General features: G+C 50.7%; 1 long non-coding RNA gene across 1 annotated transcript; it reads right to left on the reverse strand.

Annotated features, from left to right (window-relative positions):
* Positions 1 to 2,721: 2,721 nt before the first annotated feature.
* On the reverse strand, positions 2,722 to 7,976 carry LOC137211403 (uncharacterized). Its single transcript, XR_010937077.1, has 3 exons — positions 7,727 to 7,976; positions 6,533 to 6,600; positions 2,722 to 3,369 (listed from the first exon to the last, which is right to left on the reverse strand). It is a non-coding gene; the product is annotated as an uncharacterized lncRNA (long non-coding RNA).
* Positions 7,977 to 15,492: the final 7,516 nt, after the last annotated feature.

The raw sequence follows: 15,492 nt of genomic DNA on the forward strand, positions 1-15,492 counted from the left end.
TAGTTCCAACAAATACTGCTCCCAATTAGAGCAACTGAAATTGGCACACGAAAAGAGTCCAGAATTAGTCAACAGAAAACGCATCAGGATCTTCCATCAGGATAACGCAAGACCTCATGTTTCTTTGATGACCAGGCAAAACCGTTACAGCTTGTCTGAGAGGTTCTGATTCATCCGCCGTATTCACCAGACATTGCACCATCGGATTCCATCTATTTCGGTCTTTACAAAATTCTCTTAATGGAAAAATTTTCAGTTCCCTGGAAGACTGTAAAAGGCACCTGGAATAGTTCTTTGCTCAAAAAGATAAAAAGTTTTAGGAAGATGGAATTATAAAGTTGCCTGAAAAATGGCAGAAGGTAGTGGAACAAAAGGGTGAATAGGTTGTTCAATAAAGTTCTTGGTGAAAATGAAAAATGTGTCTTTTATTTTTACTTAAAAAACTGAAGGCACTTTTTGGCCCACCCAATAGCTGGGAAGAGAAAGCTGAACTTTATCCTAAATGCCAACCTTTGTCTATCTGTGTCATCTTTAATAAAAAAATTTAAAAAATGTATTACTTATTTCCCTGTCTCATTCAACAGAGTCTACTAGGTGTAAACTAACCTTTTCTTAATGACTCACAGCCCTCATTATGAAAAAGGAGGCATCCTGATGTAGAGGAAAAGGCTGGGTCATGGTGTAGAGAGAAAGGCCTGTGTTAGACATCATAAAACCTGGGTTTGTTCCCAGCTCCAACGCTCGCTGATCTGTGTGACCATGGAAAAGTCACTAAGCCTCTCTGTGTAATTTTTTCTCCTTGGCGCCTACTTCATAGGCTTGCTGCGGAGTTGAAATGAGATAATGTGTGTGAAAGGGCTTGATAAACCATCAGACACCAGACAATGAGGCATTATAATCCTTTTTCTAAAGTGAAGTGACATACAGCACAATGCCGCGTCTAATTTCGAGTCCTGTTGTCCTTTGCTGTTAAATGGTTTGCTGTCTCTTTGCTCTTAAAACACTTCCCTCTCAGAAGGTCTTTCACCCACACCCACCTTGTCCTCCCAGGGCCATGGGTTGGGAAGCCAGAGGTCAGCCTCTTAGAAACTTTGTTCGGTGTAACTCAGTAAGGCTCTGTGTGGAGCGCTAAGGATCTGCTTTTGGTTCAAGAGCTTTGTGTTATAGCTAATTTGGGTGCTTAAAGGCCTTTTTCACTTCTGGATTTGGGGCCTCATTCCACAGAATTGGGGTTGTCAGAGCCTGACTTCCAGCTAAGCGAGGGGTAACTCTGGTGCTATTATGCTGCCAGCTGAACTCCTCAGTTTCCCTCTTCCTGCTTAGTTCTGTTTTATCTCTCTGTAACCAGTTTTCTGTGGTATCACGTACAGATTTCTCCTCACCACTGACTCACACGCCATGGCATAAATTAAGACAGAAACCTTGACCATAACTTTTCAACAGAGAATATTCCTTGCATTCCCATCTTTAAGGATTTGGGGTCCCTGAGTTTCCTCCTCCCCTCTCTTGCCTTCTAATGGGGTCCTCGTTTTAGCATGTTGAGGGCCTTCCAACCCTCACATCCCATAAAGACACAGATGGGTCATTTAAATGGTAGACAATTGGAAGAGTAGATGTATAACCTGGTAATTAAAGGCTGCACTTTTGAGTTGGAGCATACAAGCTCAGGTGTGTTGCATAATCTCTCTGGATCTCCATTTCCTTATCTGCAAAATGAGAGTAATGCCTTGTTGCGAGGAGTCAACGTAATAATGAATTTGAAACACTTAGCACAGACTCTGGTACAAAGGAAGTGCTCATTAAATGCAAGGTGGTGATTACTGGTTAGAGAAACTAGTCCTGGGAGATAGTAAGGATAAGATGTACAGGGTCTGAATTCCTTAGGAGAAAAGGAGAAGACAGGAGGTGATAGGAGATGGGGAATAGAGGATCCTAGAAAAGGGGTAGGCGTTTGGGTAGAGTGGGTTCTAGACCATAGGCTGGGTTTTGAATTAGCCAAACTCCTGGGATCTTACCAGGATAGGCTAGGTTTGGGGTATAGAGAGAAGAGATATCCAGGAGGTTGAGGTATTTATTACCTTCTTCGGCGACCTCAGCCAAACCTGAAACTTCAACTTTTACGTCAAGAAACTCTCCGTAGGCTTTTTCATCCCAGGTCCCTCACTTCCTCTCCCACACATCCTTCCTTCTAAGTCCCCATCAGGTTACTCTGGGTGGTGGATTAAAGATGGCCACAAATTCTTGGACACTCCTCCCTGGAGAGATGGGATCTATTTCCTCTTCTCCTGAATGTCGGCTGGCCTCTGATTGCTTTGACCAACAGAGTGTAGCAGAAGTGACACCGTGAGAGTTCTGTGCCTGGGCTTTGAGAGGATTTGCAGCTTCTACCTTTTTCTCTCGGAACCCTGAGCTACCATTTAAGAAGTCTGGTCCCCCTGCTAGAGAAAGCATGTGCGAAGACCCTGAAACTACATGGAAAGAGAAAGGCACCCAACTAAGATCAGTCTCTCCAGCATCTCAGGCAAGATACCACACATATGAGAAAAGTCACCTTGGACCACCCAGCTGAGCTGAGCCCCCAGCTGAATACCACTGGGTAACTCCATTCAGTGCCACGTGGTTCCTGACCCACAAAATTGTGAGATATAATAAAATGGCCCTTGTTTTAGACAGCTGAATTTGGGGGTGGTTTATTATATAGCAATAAATAACAGAACCACATAAGCACAAAATGAGGTTTATTTGCAATATTTTGATTGGGCACAAAGAATTTCAGGGATAAAGGGCTCCCTAGGATCTCTCCATCAAAATATTCTTAGAGATCATTATTGGAATATGGAATACAGTCAATCATATCATTATTACTGATTGAAGGCCTAAAGTTCAGTTGACCTGGGAAAGGCAACTGACTGAAACTCACCTCACTGCTGAAAGACTCTACTACTCAAATTATTTCATGTTTAGATGGAATAAATGAGGGAAATATTTGGGAGAGGGGGTCTTGCCCTCTCCTCCCACTGACTATTGGAAGCGGGTGGAAGGGATCTGGGATGAAAGAACAGGAAGGTCTGTGAAACATAGTTCTCAGATTTTGACAGTTTCATTTAGGGCCAGCTCTATTTTCCTACAATCATAAGTGGGCAAATAAAAGTTTCGCTCAGGCTTAAGGGATCTTGGAAGGGGCAGCCATGTAAGGTCTGGGATGTATAGGCACCAGCCTCGGCACTCAGGAAAACTGAGTCATGGAGAAGTTCTTTGCTCAGGTAACCCAACATGTCAGGAGTGGAGCTGGAATCAGATCCTGGCTCTCCTGGGCTCTCTTCCAGAAGGATTTTTCTACTGCACCATGATGTTCCTTCACGCTCGTTGCTGAGGACAGAAGCACATTTAAATCATGATTATCTTGCTGTTCTCTGGATCCCTGATTCCCAGATGTTCAGCCTTCTTTTCTGAGTTACCTTCCATGACTCTGAGAAGGTGAGAAGGGGCGGGTGTGTTTCACTGTCTTTGAAAACAGAGCAGGAGAGGTGGGCTTGCACAGAGCTCATAGCTCAGAAAGAGGCATTCCGATGCGATGCAGTGGGGAGAATTTTAAAGGGGCCAGGTGTCTGCCCTCAGGCACTTACATTCAAGATGGGGGGTATGGCATCTGCTTCCTCCAGTGGGTGGGGAGGCAGGAGGCCATGACTAAGCAAGGTCTGAACGACTGCAAGGTGAGGCTGCCCCTGGAATCAAGGAGAGGAGTAGAGAGGCCTAGTCAAGAAGGCCTCCTGGAGGAGGTGATAGGCACGTATTGGGAAGGAGTGAGGGAGAATATCTAGGAGCGAATGTTTTGTGCGAAGTTTCAGAAGCAGAGACAAGCAATGCTTATGTTGAAGACATGATAAGAAAACTACTGGAGATAGAGCACAACCCTTGCTGAGGAGGCAGGAGAGGTATGATTAGAAAAGTGGAGGGAGGGAAAGGGTAGTTAATAATGGCGGGAGGCCTGGACCCTTAGGAGCTCTTTTCCTGATCTCTGGACCCCAGGTATGAGTTGTCTGGTCCCAAGGCCAAACCTCCAGCCCTTTCCAGCTCCATGTACATTCCCAGCTCCCATCTGTGTCTCCCATCTCAGCAATAGTCACAACAGCACCCACGATGGCTGCTCTGCGTTGAGTGCTTACAATGCGACAGGCACTGCATGAAGCTCTTTACGTGCATCTTCTCACGTGGCCCTTGTGGAGACACTAAGGGGAATCTGCTCATGATAGATGAGGAAACGATGGAACTGGAAGACAGAGCTAAGAGCCTGTTGAGAGAGGTCAGCGAATTGCCCCAGAACTTCCTTGTCACTCATAAGTGGCAGAGCCAGGAAGGAGCCCAGGCTATGTTTTCACTTTCATTTGCGGGGACCTTCTGAGGGCTGGACCCTGTGTGCCTCTGTGTGGGTTACCAACTCACGAAACCCCGCCTGATTGTGTGGGTCACTGCAGAGACACAGGAGGGTCAGACACATTGGGCTTAAGTGCTGTCAGCGGCCCCTGTGTGCCCTCTCTGTCCCACCATTACCCCTCTCCTCCCCTCAAGTAAATCTCTTAGCACCCTCGTCCAGGGAGGATAGGGAGGGAGGGAAGGACAAGGAACTGGCACTGCCAGTGGGGAGGGGACAGTAAAGCTGTCCTCTGGTTGATCTATCCTCAAAGGACCCTAGCTCCCAGAATCCTAGGGAGAAGCTGCCTTCAGGTGAGGTTTACGCTTGTCTGCCCAGGGTTACATATTGTATAGATATGCATCCGTACAATAAGATACGAAGGTGATTAATCATCTAGGAATTCCTGCCTCTTCAATGCCTTTTATATCTCTGTTTATTTAAGGAGCACTTGCTGTGTGCCTAGCAGTCTGCGCGATGGGGGGAGGAGACAGAATAAGTGAAGGGAAAGTTAAGGTTCTTGCACTCAAGGAAGTTTTGCACTGATTGGGGATATACGATTTCTAAATATTAAATAATTAGAAGACAAAGCCAAATAATATATAATTACACTGTCATTTAAATATGATCAAGTGTCAAAATACATGCCACAAATGTGCTATGTGCTGTCTGGAAGAGACGCCAGGGTGGGCTTGAATGAATCAGTGTAGAGGGCTTCCAGAAACGCTGGGCCTTGAATGGTGGGTGGGAATCTGAGCAGTGGAGGCGGTCAGAATCAGAGGTGATGTGGAGAGTTGGTGGGGGTGGACATTAACAAGCGTGGTGAACAAGCATGGTGACTGTGTGAGCTTGGGAGGTGAGCAGACAGGCTGAGCCACGGGAGGGTGCAGGGCAGAAGAGAACACTCTGGTGTTGGACAGACTTGGGGTCAAGTTTAACTCTCCAGGGACCTAGCTGCATGACCTGGGGCATTACTTAACCTTTCTGAGCCTCCTTTTTCTTACAATACGATAATATCTGCCATTCAAGGTGGTTCTAAGGATTAAATGCAAGTAAAGTTATCAACATAGAGCCTGGCACAGAGTAGAGCTCAAAAAAAGAAAAAAGTTAGTTATTATTACAATTATTTTGAAGATGAACTTGCATAGGTGAATATGATCGTTATGAAACAATGTCTTGCATCAAATCCCGGCATCAGTCCTTTTTAGCTGGGCTCACTGCGGCAATGTACTTAACCTCCCCGAGCCTCAGCTTCCTCATCTGAAAATAGGGATGATTGTATCCCATACCTCACAGGGGGCTGCAAGGACAAGATGACCTGTTACCTATAAAACACTTAGGAGAGGGTTTGGTACCTAATGAGAGCTGATAAATGTTAGCTATTATTACAGTTAATCCTCCCAAATCCTGCAAGGGTTTTTATCATTCTCCTATTGTTGTTGAGGAAACAAAGGCTCAGAGCATAAGTAACTTGTCCAAGGCCACCCAGCCCGTCACTGGTGAGTCCAGACTGTCTTCCTCATGTCCTCAGTGGAAATGCATCTCTCCAACTCCAGGGCTCTCTGTGCTTCCAGTATAAGACTTATTATAGTGCAACTAACACTGCGGTGACGCCCTCGAGGGCAAGGCCTGGGCCTTACTCATCTTTTGTGTATCAGCACCTGACACCAGTCAGGCCCTGGCAGGTGATCAAGAATGCTTGCTGACTTGAGATGAAGTGAGGTGACTGGGGTTGGAGCACTGGAAAAGGCAGGGCTGGATGTGAGCCTGTATCTGGGCTGTCGGAGGAAGGAGTCAAGATAACGCCAGGTTTCCAGCCTGGGTGGGTGGGAGAAGGGTGGAGCTGTTAACTGAAAACCGGAAGTTGGGAAAGGCTGATGGCTTGGGTTTGAGAAGAAAGTGGGGAAAGGGGAGATGCAAAGGTCAGGCTTAGGCAGGTTGTGATGGAGAGATGGGGACCCTTTAATTAGGATCCGGGGCTATGAAAATCCACTGGCGGCTCCCCCACCCCCTCCCCACATGGACTGGCTTGTGACCTGACGTCAAGGTCCCTGCCCTGGACTTGTTACTAATGGGAGACCCGAGACACACCCAGGAAACCACAGGGCTTGGAACACTTACACAGCCACCTATCAGTGCCCAGGAGAGAAAAGGTTGTCTGGTCATTGTGGCCGGATTGAAGAAGAGCCCTGGAATGAGGGGGTGTGGGGAGGTCAGTCTAGGAGAGCTTCCTGGAGGAGGAGGGAGGAGAAGGCTCAGCTTTGGTCAGGAGGGCAGTTAGCTGCAAAGGAGGGAGACAGAATGTGGGATGGGGGTGCTCACTGCAGGGAAGACGAGGCTTCCCGCCCTTGGCTGGGATTCTGGGCCTGGTCCCCTAAGCCGTCAGCAGGGGAGCTGGAGGAGGAATACATCACAGCTGTTGTGAGGGGGCCCGAAGGAGATCTCTAGGGAAACAGGACAAGAATAACCATTCTAATGCCCAGCACCACCCCATGCACGCTGCCTTCTCTCCTGCGGGGGCTGCGCTTTCTGCCACGTGGACACCCCTCTCTCTCACTCTCTCCTTCCTCCCTTCCCCATCTTCCCACCCCAGCCGACTGTGAGGGGGGGAACGGCGGGACCACCAGTCCCAGCGCTTGGGGGAGAGTGGGTCTTGCCAGCTGTCTCCTCCCTCCCCTTAGCCCATCACGATCCCTTCCTCCCGGTTCTGACAGACAAATCGGGCACCCGCCCCTCCCTGTCTCCAAGCCCCCTCCCCCTCCCTCCACTGTCTGGCCAGCCCTCAGCCCCTCCCCTGAGCGGGATGTGAGTGATGCAACCCCAAACCCAGAAGTGAAGGGGTGAACGAGGTCCCCTCTCCCTCCCTCTTGGGCCTCTGACCCTGCTCCCTGACGTCCCCCCAGCCCCTCTCTCACCCTGTCCCGCCCCCGCCCCTCCCCCCGTGCCCTCAGCCCCTCCCCCCGCCCCCGCTCTGCCGTGGGAGGGCCCAGCAGCTCCCTGCCCTGGCCTGGCGGGTGTGAGTCCCTGGAGGGCAGGGGAAGCTCGGCTTCTGGGATTTCCCCGGCCTCTGGCCAGCAGGAAGTCTTCCTCTGGAGAGGGGAAACCTTGCTCCTGGCCTCGGGCCAGCTGCTGAGCAAGACCAAGGTTCAGGGGAGGAGCCTGTTTCCCTGGTCAGCTGGGGACTCCCGCTGACCTCTGCTCCTCAGGTTTGGGGGTTTAGGCCTCAGAGGCCCAGAGAGCGAGGTCAGGGTGGGGGAAGAGGACGAAGGAGACGCTGGGGACAGTGGGTCAGAGAGACTGGGCGCAGACCCCCACCTGTATCAGCCGTCCTGGCTTTCCCTCCCGTCCCCGGCCTGTGGAGCGGTGGGGTAGGGGCTCTCTGGACGTTTCTCCTCTCCCCGCTGGGTGTGTGTGCCAGGCGGGTGTGGCCTGGGCACAGGGCGTTGATAAGGGGCCGCGGCAGCACCGCCCGCCGCAGCCCTGCAGGACCCAGGGGGGCCTAGAGCAGAGCGCTGTGCGGGCACAGTCCACCCCGGCCTCGTCCTGACATCCGGTAACCGGGGGCAGGGAAGGAGGGTGCCTGGAAGTCTTTCTCTGGTGCCTAGGTCTCCGCCTCTCCGAGGCTGTGGAAGGTGATAAGCCCTGCGAGTGGGGCTGGGGGGGGGGGGAGCGGCCTCCTTTCCCAGGGGCTCTGGCGGGCAGAGGCCCCCGCTCTCCTCTCCGAATCTCGCCTCTGCCCTTACTCCCCGGTTGCCCTGTTCCCGGGCTCCAAATGAGCCCCTGGGGACCCCTCAGCAGCAAACACAACAGGGAGAGAGCAAGAGCCAGCCCCCGGGGAGCAGGGCAGACAGCACTCGTGACTGTGCACATTCCACCCCGCCCCGCCCCGCCCTCAGCCACCCCTCCCCATCTCCCACTCCTCCGCCCCTCAAAACCCAGGCGGGGTCCCCTTCTCAGAGATCTTCTTGGGGCTGGGCTGTCCTCCCCCCCCCGGTAGCTTGGGAAGAGGGGGGAGGGGAGGGGGAGAAGGAGAGGCAGGGAGGTTGGTTGAGACAAAGGGGGCAAGCCTGGGTGGGAAGGAGCCGCTGCGTGGGCTGGAGTTGGGGACAGAGCCAGGTGGCGACAGCCCTGCGGAGCCGAGATCAGGGAGTTTCCGGGGATGAAGGGAGAAGCTGCGCGCTGGGCCAGCGCCCCCTGGTGGACAGTGCTGCACCGGCAGCCACCCAGTCTCCCTGCCCTGCTGCTGTGGCCACTGGGGTGGTCTCTCCTGGACACGTGGACAGAGTGGAGAGCACAGCCCTGCACAGGACCCAGGCAAGGTCCTCACTAGCAAGACCTGGCTTTGAGAAGGTGTACAGGAACCAAGTTCTATTCCGGTGCCCATCGACCCTGTCCACCACATTTTCTCACCTGACCAGCAAGTGGTAGGTTATCATGCAGTCTTTGAGGCCCTTTCTGGCATGGGCATCCCGAGATTCCAGGTCAAGATGGATCTGATCTGGCTCCTCGTTACCTGTCTGATCTCAGGATCTCCTTCCCCTCTTGCCTGCACTCACATCTGCTCCAGCCACGCTGGCCTCCTGTTCCTGGAGCACACCAGGCACGGTCCCCCCTGAGGGCCATTACAAGGGTTGTCACCTCCACCAAGGAAGCTATTCCTTGAGATGTCCACTCCGTCACCTCCTCCCAGTCTTTTCTCAAAAGTCTTTCCTTGGATGAAGCCTGTTCTGACCTTCTGATGTAAAATTAAAACCACTCTCCCAGGCCTGGATCCTCCCTACCCTGCTTTTCCCAGCGCCCTTATCAGCGTCTAACACACTATACCACTTCCTTATTTATCATGACTGTGGTGTAGTGTCTTTCTCCTTCTAATGGAATGATGAGGGTAGAGGGTTTTGCTGGATTCTTTCATGGATGTATCGTAAGCACCTGGAGCAGTGACTGCAACATAGTAGAAGTTTGTTAACAGTTTGTTGAAGGAATGAGTGTACCATTGAGGAGGGTCTGGGCTGGGGGCAGACAGGTTGTTATGGATTGAGTTGTGTCTCCCAAATTCATATGTTGAAGCCTTAACCCCCTATTTGATGGTTTTGGAGATGGGGCATTTGGGAGGTAATCAGGTTTAGAGGAGGTCATAAGGGTGGGGTTCTCATGATGGGATTAGTTGCCCTCATATGAGGAGAAACCAGAGAGTTGTCTCTGACTCTGCCATGTGAGGACAGAGCACAAAGGTGGCCTTCGAAAACCAGGAAGAGAGCTCTCACCAGGAAGTGTGTTTAAGCCACCCAGTCTCTGGCTGTGTTGTTTTTTTTTTTTTTGGCCATGTGGCTTGTGGGATTTTAGTTCCCCAACCAGGAATTGAACCCGGACCCACAGCAGAGTGAGCATGGAGTCCTAACCACTGGACCGCCAGGGAATTCCCTCTGGCATTTTGTTATGGCAGCCTAAGTAGACCAAGAAGAAGTTTCGCCCTAATAGCTCCTATTTAGTGAATAGAAGTGGCTGTGCTACTAAAGTAGGGATTCATCGAAAGGATCACATTGCTGGTGAGCTTTTCACAGGCGGGGAGGGCGAGAAGAAGGCGAGGATTGTGGAGAGAATACGACATAGCCTGGCTCCTGCCCTCACTGTGTTCACAAACTGACACCCAATTTACCCGTGTCAGAGATTCTCAGTGTGCTCCATGGGACATCGGTTCTGAGAAATGCTCCTCAAGAAAGGTAGGCAGAGATCAGAGAAGTTTAGGAAATGTACAGACTGATCCCTTCTGAGATATTCATAGTCCCTACTCCAGTGGGAACATTAATTTAAATTCTTCAGTCTGGTGTTTCACAACATGTATGACCATGGGATTCACATTCCTTCTGTCTTGTCTCAAGCAGAAGCCCTAACTGTCGTGCTAAATTAGCATTCTGACATCACACACTTTAGAAATGCCGACTTACAAGATAAACCTTTTTTTTTAAAAATAAATTTATTTATTTATTTTTGGCTGCTTTGGGTCTTTGTTGCTGCGTGTGGGCTTTCTCTAGTTGTGGCGAGTGGGGGCTGCTCTTCGTTGCGGTGCGCGGGCTTCTCATTGCAGTGGCTTCTCTTGTTGCGGAGCACGGGCCCTAGGCATGCAGGCTTCAGTAGTTGTGGCTCGCGGGCTCTAGAGCACAGACTCAGTAGTTGTGGCGCACGGGCTTAATTGCTCCACGGCATGTGGGATCTTCCCGGACCAGGGTTCGAACCCGTACCCCCTGCATTGGCAGGCAGATTCTTAACCACTGTGCCACCAGGGAAGCCCAAGATAAACCTTAACACTGTGTGTGGCATCCAAGGCCTTCGTGGTGTCTTCCAGTCTCTCCAGACTAGTCTCAAACGTGCCCGACGTTTCAGCCATTCCACACAGTTCTCTATTTGCTCACAGTTCTTTTAGCTTCCCCCGCCCCCCTACACTCCTTCCTGGCCCAGCTCAAGTGCTCATTTCCCCAACCCTGCTTGTGTGTATTGTCTACCCTCCATCACTGTGTGTGTCCCATCCAGCCGTGTGTCTCAGTTGCCTTGTTTTGTTTTGTCTGCTGCCCCTCTGGACCTGCTCCTCTCAGGCAGATATGAAGTCTGCTCACTGCATCCCCAGGGCCTGTCCCATGAGCTGCTTCAGGGGACACAGGATGTGTGGAGACAAACAGAAAGGATTCTCACAGCTCTGCGTCTGCAGCCTGGGGAAGGAACACCAGCTGCTCCCTCTGGTTCCCCCCGCCCCTTTGGTATCTTTAGTATCTTCCTCCATGGACACCTCTCTGCCCTCAAAATGCCGAGGATTCAGCATCCCAAACAGGACTGGATTTCCCCAAAGGGTAATATTCAAAGATATGTATAGGTCATTCACAAAATAAAAAATACAACCAACTAAGAAACATTTGAGAACATGTTGTAACTTACTAGTAGTCATAGAAATGCAAATTAAACCGTGAGATCACATAGGGTCTGCGATATGTATCAAGAGCTGTAAAATGTTCATACCATCTGTCTCATTACCCACATCTGTGATAAATCCTAACAAAACCCCACAAATACTGGAAACACTTAATGCCCAACAGTTATCCACAATATTCTTTTTTTTTTTTTTTTTTTTTTTTTGCGGTACGCGGGCCTCTCACTGTTGTGGCCTCTCCCACTGCGGAGCACAGGCTCCGGACGCGCAGGCTCAGCGGCCATGGCTCACGGGCCCAGCCGCTCCGCGGCATGTGGGATCTTCCCGGACCGGGGCACGAACCCGTGTCCCCTGCATCGGCAGGCGGACTCTCAACCACTGCGCCACCAGGGAAGCCCTAACATGATATTCTTTTGTTAAGGACCTTTTGATTGTGAAAAATAACACCCACAAAGTGTATAGCAGTAAATGTATAGCTTAATGAATTATTATAAAGAAGTACTCAGTGTAAGCACCTAAGGTCACAAGATGGAACACCCCAGTGCCCCAGGAGTCTGTGTGTCCTTTAAAAATCACAAGGTCCCCCTCCCCAGAGATAAGCACTTGCTTTTCTCCATAGTTTGACCACCTCAGTAGACATCCATGAACATGGTGGTTTATGCTGCCTGTTTTGGGGGTTCACACAAGTGAAGGCACAGAGTTTGTGTTCTCTCCTCTCTGGTTTCTTTCACCCAACGTTACGGGATCCTTTTTTTTTTTTCTTTCTACTTTACCCTCTTCCTGTCTTCTTTTATTTTGTTGTTGTTCATTTTTTGAAAATTGAAGTATACTTGCTTTACAATATTGTATTTGTTTCAGGTGTACAGCAAAGTGATTCCATTATTTTTTTAAAGATTATAGATTATTACAAGATATTGAATATAGTTCCCTGTGTTGTACAGTAAATCCTTGCTGCTTGTCTATTTTATGTGTAGTAGTTTGTATCCCTTTCCCTTTTGGTAATCGTAAGTTTGTTTTCTATGTCTGCAAGTCTGTTTCTGTTTTGTGTAGAGATTCACTTGTATTGTTTTTTAAGATTCTAGATAGAAGTGGTATTATATAATATTTGTCATTCTCTGTCTTCTTTCACTTAGTATGATATTCTCTAGGGTCCAGGAGCCTTTTTCTTGGGTCACCTGGAGCCAGGCGCATACATTTCTGCTGACCAGGTAGTTAAGTTATAGGGATTATGAGGGAGAATGTATATAAGCTCCTGTCACAGTGCCCTGCACATAGTAGGCATTTAATACTGTTTCATTCTTACCTTCCCTCTATGACACAGGCCCAGCTTCATTTCTAAGCAAGATTCTCCACGCTTCCAACCCCAGTGCTGATCTGCTTCCTATCCTGCTACCACCACTTTTTACCACCCCCTGGAATCCAGATTCTATCCCCCTGGCCACCAGGGACAGAGCAGTCTCAGCATATTATCGTCTGCTGTTCACACAGCTCCCCACTCCTGTGAGGGTTCTTAGGATTTTCTTCAAGAATAAGACAGGCAGAGCCCACCCCTCTATCTCCCACCCATCATTCTTCACTAAGACCCTTCACTGACGAGGCAGGGCTGCTTCACATTTCAGTAGGTGGGTCTTTGCACAAGGATATGGGAAGATTTAATCTGTATTTCGGAGGAGGGTGACTGCCCAGACTTTCTGACAGTTTCTCAAAGAAGTTGAGGCAAGAGAATGAAACCGGGAAAGGAGAGTCCAGATGAACGTGTGGGGTAGGAGGCAGGGAGGTGGGGAAGCAGGGAAGCTGCCTGGCTTGGAGAAGGGCAGTGGTGGGCAGAACAGGCATCTGCAGGAGCAGCTTTTAATCCCCCCTCTCTTTCATTTCATCCCCGCTTTAAAAATTACCTTTGTGTCCCCACTGCACAGTTTCCAGTGTCTTGTGCCATTTCGCAAGGTGAGTCTTTTGTGATTACCACCGTGATAGACTAGATCTCAGGAAGGATGCCTGAAAATTTGTATGGGTTAAGGGACAGGTTTTATCAGGGAAACTTACCAAGAGAAGGTGGCAAGAAGAGAAGAGGAAGTGACCCCGGCTCTCTCATCACCCCATGGAAATGAGTGGCTGGACCTCAGTGATTTGCTGGACGCACAGATTGGGGCTGTGCTCCAGAGGAAGGACCCTGCTCCCTTCTTACAGGGCAAGGGGTGAGAGCAGCCTTGACAGTGAGGGGACAGGCAGTAAGAGTTACGTGCCAGCGATTTATAATAGTTTTCTGGGAGTGCAGGCAGCCCAGCGCCAGGGACCTGGGGGACGTGGGACATTTGTAAGCCCTCTGTCCCGGGGATAGAGCTAAGGACCTCATGGGACGTTGAGGGTGGGTGCAGACTCTCCCAGGAGGAGGATGAACCCCCAATACCAGTTGGGATGGTGTCCAGGAAAACCAGAGTATTCAGTTCTGCTTCTGGCTTTCTAGGAGACCTGGGCAACAGGCAACCAGTGTTCACTGAATCCGTGGATGAAGTCGTGTGTTCAGGTTTGAGGGAAACACCAGGCTCTTAGCCCGCAGTCACTGTCCCCAGTCCTGAGCCTGCACTGCTCCTGGGTCTGGGCCGTGCTGGGGCAGGGGTGAAGCTGGTGCTCAAGGGGTTAGGTCAGGAGAAGTGGGGCGAGGCAGCCTGGCTGTTAGGACCTCTGGGAACTGGGTGGTTGGCAGGCCGAGCAGCAGAGTTCAAAGCAGGCAGGCGCCTCTGAGCACTGACTGGAGTCAGGAATTCCTTCGGGGGAAAGGCTAGCTCAGAGGCCAAGGGGCCTTTATCTTCAGTGATACCTGGTGCAGGAATTCTTTGGCGGTTTCAGGTGGAAGCTGCATCATCCTCACATCCAGGAAGCATTTGTTCGGCACCCGCTACCTGAAGGGCCTGTGGGAGGCCTGAGGACACAAGTGGAGCCTCAGGGCTCCCTTTCCCATGGAGGCTACAGACCCCGCCTGCAGCTGGACCGGGACCAAAGTCTTCTTGCTGGAAGGTATTAGTCTTGCTGCTCTCCTGTGTTTTCATGACGTGGATGTGGCTGTGACACTGGGCTCTGTCCATATTCCCTGGATCCCGCTGGCCCTGCTCTCTTGGCCTCAGCCCCAGTCTGCTTGGCCCGGCTCTGCTGCCCTGCTTGAGGGGCTTCTCCACACCCCTCTGCGTGGCTGGTAGAGTCTTGATCTGAGTGGTGGGTTTACCGGGAACTCACTGCTGCTGGTTTTGCTCATTACCCTTGCCTTGACTCCTGCCGTGAAAGTCCATCCTCTTAAGGCCTGGCCACGCGACCCACCATCCCCCGCATTCACATCAGCCCTCTGCACACTGAGTTGTATGGCTGGAAGGGGCCGTGGAGGGAGTCATTTCTCCCCCACCCCGTACCGTTTGCTTCTCTCGCCAATGCTGAGACCCCCAACCTTACCTGAACCTTACGAGTGAGGAGGGATCTGGGGAAAACCTAGGCAGGCAATAGGCTCACTTACTCCCCTTTTGTCCTTTCCCCCTCAGACTGTCATGCTCCTGGTAAATTTTGATGCCTGAGAAGCTCATTTTTTCCTTTTTAAATTAACCGTAAGGCCATTGCTTTTGCCATTTCTCACATGACTAAAGCACTCACATGCAGACTCAGGAGGCTGCATCCCACACACAGCACGTTGGACCAGTCTCCTCCAGTTTACATCTGCCTTGGCTTCCATCAGGAACAGAGACCTGGGCCACAGGCCCCCCCAAGCTACATCTCTTTCCATTCCTGCAGCCCCTTCCTCTCCCGGTGTCTGTGTGTGCTCCACCTGCCCCTTGCGGGTCATCCTGCATGCTTCCTCCAAGAGGCCTTCCTGCTTTATTCCAGTTTTCACCTGTTGCTTGCTACGGTCTCCTAGATGATAGAAACTGTACTGTAGCACATACAACCTGCGCTGAAATGATTTCTGCTTATACCTCCCTGCTAGACTACGGGCTCGTCTAGGACAGTGGCTTTGCTTCCTGTCTCTGTATTCAGGGTACTGCACACAATAGGCGCTCATCACGTTTTTTTTTGTTTGTTTTGTTTGTAGAATGTCGACGTGCTGTTGGAAGGCCTCCTTTCGGGAAATCACTAGCGGCAGTTTGATCTTCAGCCGCCAGGTGGCACTAGTGCCCAGGCG

This window comes from Pseudorca crassidens, chromosome 2, assembly GCF_039906515.1.
Source record: "Pseudorca crassidens isolate mPseCra1 chromosome 2, mPseCra1.hap1, whole genome shotgun sequence".
Classification (NCBI taxonomy): domain Eukaryota; kingdom Metazoa; phylum Chordata; class Mammalia; order Artiodactyla; family Delphinidae; genus Pseudorca; species Pseudorca crassidens.